The 7,413-nt window shown below is 52.8% G+C and overlaps 1 long non-coding RNA gene across 3 annotated transcripts; it reads right to left on the minus strand.

Annotated features, from left to right (window-relative positions):
- Positions 1 to 5,032: 5,032 nt before the first annotated feature.
- On the minus strand, positions 5,033 to 7,200 carry LOC120712298. Of its 3 annotated transcripts, none has more exons than XR_005690839.1 (3): positions 6,614 to 7,200; positions 6,294 to 6,411; positions 5,033 to 6,123 (listed from the first exon to the last, which is right to left on the minus strand). It is a non-coding gene; the product is annotated as an uncharacterized LOC120712298 (long non-coding RNA). The 3 variants fall into 3 exon arrangements; XR_005690838.1 differs by having other exon boundaries at positions 5,033 to 6,411; positions 6,614 to 6,883; positions 6,974 to 7,199; XR_005690837.1 differs by having other exon boundaries at positions 5,033 to 6,411.
- Positions 7,201 to 7,413: the final 213 nt, after the last annotated feature.

The following is a 7,413-nucleotide window of genomic DNA, read 5'->3' on the forward strand; positions in this document are numbered from 1 at the left end:
GCTATCCTCAGGCGCGAGTCCTCGCAGAGGGGGACGACGCCTTGAGGAAGGATTAGGTGCTCCGGGTCGAAGACTTCCCCCGTCACCGCCCGCACCAGGACCTCCAAGGCTTCCTGGGTCAGGTCGCTCCTCTCTCCGCGGTGCGTCCTGCTGCAGACGTTGAGGCCGGTAAAGCTCCAAGCAGGACGTGGCCGCTGCTTCACGGGGGCGATCCGGCGCTTCAGGAAATCTCCGAGCACGTGCAATGAGGTGAGGCCGCTCTCCGCCAGTGACCTGATCTTGCCCAGCACGGAGTCGAACTCCGGCTGCAGGGACGGCTTGGCCCTCCAGGATGCTCGGTCAGAGGCGGGTCCCTCGGTCAGCAGGGCGAGGCGCTCGTTGGCTTCGGTGGTGGCGATCACCCAATCCTTGCGCCACTCCTCCCACTTCCCGCCAGTGAGGCCGGGAATGTAATGCGCCGGCAGGTCGCTCCTTGTCTGGAAATAATACGCCCCCACCTCATCCTTAGCCCTCCCGGACTTCACCAGTATGAAGAAGTGGCGTAAGAGGATGACGCAGGGCCGCACTCCCACGAACATCTCGCACAAATGGACGAAGATGGACGTCAGGAGGAGGGAGTGGGGCGTAAGGTGCTGAAGTTGGAGGCCGAAGTCTTCTAGCAGCAACAGCAGGAACGAAGAGATCGGCTGCCCCACGCCGGTGGAAATGTGCGAGGTGAATAGCACAAAATCCCCGGCGCGGAGGTTGCCGAGGGGAACCAAGCCTGCTCGGATCCCCCAGCCAGTCTCCTGTGCACTCCACCCAAGCAGGCGGCGCACCGTGCTCAGCTCTTCCTCGGTCTGGAAACGGCGGGGATGAACAAGGGAGGCCATTTCACTGTGGAAGTGTGGAGCAATCTATGCGAAAGAGCAAAGGCAAGGGGTGCAAAGGTAGGAAGGAAGAAGGCGAATGCGGAAAGGTGACCGTGGTATGCGGTTCGTCCCTTTATAAAGCCTGACCCAACCGGCGCGCCATGGAACCGTCGCCGCAAACCAAGCGACGCACACGCCTGGAGTTAGCCGCCCAATCCTTGGCAATGGGGCCCAGACCCACCTGTCAGGGAGGGCGGGTAACCACAAAGGTGTGAAAGGGCGGTATCTGAGCCGTCGTCCGCGCGCGAAGCGAGGCGGAAGTTGAGCTGACGTGCGCGCGTTAAGCGCTGGCGTGACCGGGCTCTTCGGGAAATGCGCTGGTGGTAAATACCCCGTTTACTCCAGACGCAACAATGCCGGGCATCGCGCGCGTGACTAGGTGAACCACTGTGCGTGGGGGCCACAAGTCAGTAAGCCGTTGCGATGTGATGAGATAGCAACCAACCCGATGGATGGTCAAAGCCGGTCATGACCCTTGCAGGGAGAAGCTTTAAGCTATGTAGGGCCAAATCGCAGTAGTGGCCCCACCTGCGGGTTCGAACCTCCCCCGAGGTGGGCCCGGGGGCCACTGTCGATACCCTGTAGCAGGGATACCCACTTCAACTGAAGCAAGGCAAGACCCGCGTAGTTATCCGTAACCACGCGATGAAGGGCGGAGCAGCCGGGCCCCACGGGTCAGGCCCTTACCTCACCGGGCCAACGGCCCCGGACCCGCTCCCCGCTTGGGGACGGGTCCGGAGACGCCACGTGTCCCTGAGGAAGGGAACCTCCGAGCTGACAGCCGAGGCCTCGGACCCCCCATAGGGGTCCGAGACCTCCCACGTCCGTCCGGACCTCCCACGCGGTAGAACCAACATACCACCCGGGGGGTCCGGAGCCGCCACGTGTCCCGCAGGCACGGGCACAGGCTCGAGCGCGGGTCTTCCGCTGGAAGACTCGCCCACCCCCCGCATTCAATGCAGGTGGTTGAGGCGTGCTCTGCTGCCGCGGCACGCGCGGCAGCCTTTGTCAGACCTCACTGTGGAACGCGTATTACCAAGGTACACAATGCAGCCGCCTGTGCCGCACCTGCGCAGAGCCCCTCTGCCGCATTAATTGGATACGACGGCACGGCACTTTTCCATCATGCCGGTTACACCGCAAGCTACGTTCAGCTACGTGGCAGGCGACGCCGCTAGCTACGCCTGGCGCCGCTCCGACAAGACAGCGCCTGGACATGCAGAACGGGTGATTCCTGGAGCAGGTAAGTAAATCCAGGAGTATGATCTCCTTCGCCTGAAACGCCATAATGTATGAACAATATGTTACTGTTACTGCATCGGTTGGGCCCACCTGTCGGGGATCCAACGGCCATGTACGCGCCTCTCTTGAGATATAAAAGGGTAGTGCTCGCTGTACACCACAGGCTCTCGAGGGCATACACGCTGGACTCAGCGCGAACTCTTCAGTCTTGAGCAATACAGCATATAGTGGATGTAGGGTATTACGCTCCGGCGGCCCGAACCACTCTAAACCTGCTGTGTTCATCGCGTTCTTGAGCAAGATCGAACTAGTCGCTAGCTAACCCCCGAGTACTCTTCCTCTGGGCTTAGGCGGGTGCATTCTGCCACCCGGCTGTGGTTTGCCACACCACAACACACATGGACGCCGTCGAACAGAACCTCGTGTACATCGTGCAGAACCCAGTAGCGTGGAAGAAAGAAGAGAAAAATGGCATCGAAGACCAGTTAAGCCGGTGGCGTCCACGTCGGGGAAGAAGACGAACCCCCCCGGCACTCAAGTTATACTCTGCTGGGTAGTGATATCGATCAATGGTGGATAGAAGGATGAGCACATATTCACCGGCTTATCTGACCGACCGACTAACGTGATCAAAATTCCGGGGTGATCGCATCACAATAATGTACCACCACTAGTCATAATAATCGAACCTCTGATCGAGCGGAAGATCTCCCGGAGAATTCCCCCGTCGGCGAGGCGGCGGCGGCGCTGCCTTGACCGGCGCACGTACGCGTGCCATGGTGACTCGCCGGATGCGCCCACGCGGGCAGGATTCCGGCGGCACGCGCCGCCGTCAACGTCGTCGGCGCGGGGGAATATGCGCGAGCGCGATGCCAGCAGCGGACCGCCTGGATTCGGCGGCGCACGCGCGCGCATCGAGAGAGAGCTCTCTAGCCACCGCGAGAGAGTCCGGCCAACAGCGCGAGAGGTTTCGGTTTGCGGCCGCGCGCCGACCACCGTGGCCGGCCGTCGCGACGGCGTCGCCGCGGACCGGGCGCACGGCGACAGCGACCTACCTGGTGGCTGCTGGGACCCTGGCCGAGAAAAAAGCTAAGAAAGCGGTGTGGACGCGTCATATCGCGGCCGGTGGCCGTATCTGCGTGTCGCGATCGGCGGCCAGCGCGCGGCGGCCGCCCGAGCGTACGTGCGGCGGCAGGGCGCGCGCGCGCTGGTTCACGCGTTGGCGTGGAAGCTTCGAGCCGGGTGGACGGACGCGTCTGGTCCAGGGTCAGGCCCAGTGCAATGCTGACGCTCTCCTCCTCCCTTTCCAGGTAGATCTATCGAGTGCACTAGAAAAAATCGCGGCGTTGCCGCTCGCGGGAAGTTGATGGTTAGTTCAGCCAAAGATAAATTTTGCATACTCTAAATCATTGTTTGAGCTATTGCTTTGTGTATCATAAAAGTGTTTCTTTTTTTCCCTTTGTAGTTAGGTATATGAGTACGACTAATATTATCTGAATTATTCTTTGTGTAGTATATTAGTGGTATTTGTTTGTGTTAATTGGAAATTATCATTTACCGGTGATTATATATGTCAACGGTAGATTTTTCTTTTTTTGTTCTCTATATATTTTGAGGGATAAATTGTCTTGCTTTTATTATATAAGTACCATTTTTTTGCATTGAGATATATGTATTATGTTTATTGGCTATGTTTGTTGTGGTTGAAGAATGGTGGTAACTATGTGTTAAGGTGGGAAAGAAGAGTTAGTATTAAGCTTTCATATTTGCCCATTAAAAATATAGGCAAAGGTGTACAGTTAAAACAATTATAGTAAAACATACTCTATTGTGGATCCAACGCATAAATGTATTCATGAGGATTTCGAAACAATTTAATTTTCTATTTACAATTTTTTCTGTAATTTGCTGCGCAATTTCAAAGTTTGAGCAAATTTATTCGTAATTGCAAAAGAATAATAGAGAAGACAAACCAGCATCGGGCCGAATTCGGCCCACTGAGGCCGACAGAGCGAGTGGCAAGCCAGCCCAAGAAGGCTTGGACGGCGGGTCGTATTTCTGAAAAGTTTGGGGTTTTTTTTTGCAAAAAGAACTGAGAGAGGAAGTTGGACCACGGGTTGATTTTGAAAAAATATTTAGGGTTCTTTTGCAAAATTTCCTGAGAGAGGAGGTTGGACTGCGGGTTGATTTCTATAAAGTTCGAGGACTTGTTTGCAAAATGGCCGGGAAACGCAAGATCCGGGCCGTCCGCCCGGCTGATCCAACGGCCGGGAAAAGCTGGCGACGTGGCCTGCTTCTCTAGCCTCGGAATTGGCCGTGAATCGTAGGGTAAGACAAGAACATTTCTGAAAGGAAAACTGCAAGAAGAGGAGCGGAGGTAGTACTTGAGGAAGCAAGATTGCAGGAGGCCGGGAGGTCCGGGCGTCAGGCTGGAGGGGTGCCGGAGGGAGCAAGGGAACTGTGAGGCGTGCAGCACATAAGGCGCAATGGGCGGCCGCACCAGATTTCACAATTTCACCGGGCACCACCTTTGCCCTGCCGGCGGCGGATCGGGGGTCATTGGGGGGATTGGGGAAAGAAGGCCGAGGGGTCGCCGTGGTCGCTGACATTGGTGCGCCAGTTTGAGCTGGTCTAGTGTATGCCGTATGATAGTATTAGCGCAAGCTATGTTTTGCAAATTTAAAAGGCTGTGTAACTGAGAAAAGGAGGTGATTGAAAATAATTGCATGTAAAACTAAGAGTTCATATGCCTAGTAATATTAAGTGAAATTGAACTCCCGTCGTCAGCCACTCCATGGAACTTACTCATCATTATATTATGAATAATGGTCTTTTTTTAGATGTATAGTTCATCTGGCAATGTAAACTGCAGTAATCCATTTCAATAAGCAAATGGTATGCATGAGAATACATGAAAATTAGAAGCAAACAATCTCCCATATTTGTAAGTTTCTTTATGGCTAAAAAAAAGAAATATGACCAGCTGATGCTCTGGTATTGAATCATATACAACAGCTACACTATTTAAGTAAAATGGTTTATATGAAGATAGAAGAATAGCAATAGCAACGATAGCGATACAGCAGCAGTCATACACATGGAAGGTTCTGAAAAAATAAATCCAGGACAACCCTGAAAGTTTATTAGTTCTCCAATCCAATTTAATCGTATGATGTTGACACCTCTGAAACTTTATTTAACTGCCCAATAACCCTAGCTATTTGCTCATTGGATGGAAATTAGTAGACGTTGTGAAGTAAACTTGGTAAGCAATCATGAATCAAGATAATCATATTGTGAATGCAACATTATTCAATCTAGGGTCATTTAATGATTTCCAAAAAAATATCTTGGTTGAACATTTAGGTAATCAAAACATGAAAAATAGTAGTAAAAGTACACTTCAACTTACGCATATGAATGAAAAGTTGTAAGCGCAGCTGAAGGGCATCGCATTATGTTTATCAGTTCATCCAGATTTATTATAGTCCACCAACAAGCATAATTGAATGTCTATGAATCAATGGGCTTACAAAGATTTGCTTCTTAAATATGTAAGCATAATCACAATTGACGTCAAATTTAATTCCCAATATCTAGTTATTACTATGTTATCCAAGAAAGTTCAAGAATCAACATGTCCAACAAGAAAGAGGGCAAAACAGATAGAGAAGGAAGTATACCTTTACATGAGGATAGCTATATGCAACTATAAATGGTAAGATGTTTGAATTTAAACTGAGAATGGAAATTGCAAATGATGTGGCCCATGCTATTACATATCTTCAGGATGTACGTCTCCATTGAGTCAAATATGCATCTTAATTTCCAAATAGCTGTACTCCAACTTAGCATTCAGTCAAATATGCATCTTATTTTTGCAATAGCTGTAGTCCAACTTAAAACCTTGTGCTCGAATGTCATGAACACAATTCAGTATAAGAACTACAGCATCTCTGAATATAACAACCTAAAAAAAAATGAAAGAACACTTTAGATACATGTACTAAAATACTGGAATCTTAACTGATTTTGGAAATTGCAACTGCTGTGGCCCATGCTATTACATCTCTTAAGGATGTACCTCTCCATTGAGTCAAATATGCATCTTAATTTTGAAATAGTTGTAGTCCAGCTTACCATTCAGTCAAATATGTATGCTAATTTCGAAGTAGATGTACTCCAACTTAAAACCATGCGGTCTAATTTCATGAATATAATTAAGCATAAGGACTGCGGCATCTCTGAATACGACAACCTAGAAAATGGAAGAACACTTTAGATACATGTACTAACAAAGGAAAAGGCTTGCTGAAAAGAATACATCCATGTAAGCAAATAGTAGTACTGCAGCACAGCAGCAGCGGTCAGTCATCTGCACGAAGGGGAACACGGTGGGATGGAGCGCCTACGGGAGCAGCCATGGAATAGAGGAGGAGAAGAAGAGGGTGAGGGCTCACCAGATCAGGTCGCTGAGCTGAGCCGGGGCAACGGAGAGGAAGAGGTAACGCGCCGCGGCCGTGGCTTCCCCAACACGGGTCACGCCGGTCGCCAGCCGTCCCGGCCATGCGGCCGCGCTAGGACGGTGGCACGAGGCCACCCGACGGCGCCACCGCCCCAGCAGGGACCTGCGTGGTCGCCTCTTCTTTTGCCCCTGCTGTTAATGCGGCATCAGGAGCCGCCGTTATGTCCGACGAGCACCTCGACCATGTGGCTGATCCAAGTTTTCTCTGCAGCAATCTCCATTCCATGTAGTAGAGATCTTCAAGCTGAGCAGGGAGCGGGAAGAGAGATCGAAATCCAAGCAATATGAATCTTACCTGAGCCAAATCCACCTACCGTAGATGCACTGCTCCGTAGCGGAGACCTCCAGGGCCGGTAGCGTCGGGGACGTCGACCTCCGCCAGGAAACAGATCGAGTGAGGACAGATCGAGTGAGGAAGGGGAGAGGGGTCAATGCAGCGGAGGACGCCGACCTCCGTTCGGAAGGGGACCGAGCCGCCGCGGCTGCCACGTGCCGGCCGCAGCTCACTCGCTGCCCGACGCGCGGCCGCTCGCCCGCAGCGCGCTCGGCGGCCCCCGGTAGCCGCTCGAGGCCCCGCGCCGTCGTCCGCCCTTGCTCCGCGCGGTCGCCGGTCGCGTGCCTTTGCTCCACGCGCCCGCCGTCTACCCTTGCTCCGCCCGCCTCGCCTCGCCTCCACCGGAAGCTGGCCGCAGCGAGGCCCGTCCGCGCCGCATAGCTCCACGGCTCCGGGGAGGG

The sequence above is a fragment of the Panicum virgatum genome, chromosome 6K (genome assembly GCF_016808335.1).
Source record: "Panicum virgatum strain AP13 chromosome 6K, P.virgatum_v5, whole genome shotgun sequence".
NCBI lineage: Eukaryota > Viridiplantae > Streptophyta > Magnoliopsida > Poales > Poaceae > Panicum > Panicum virgatum.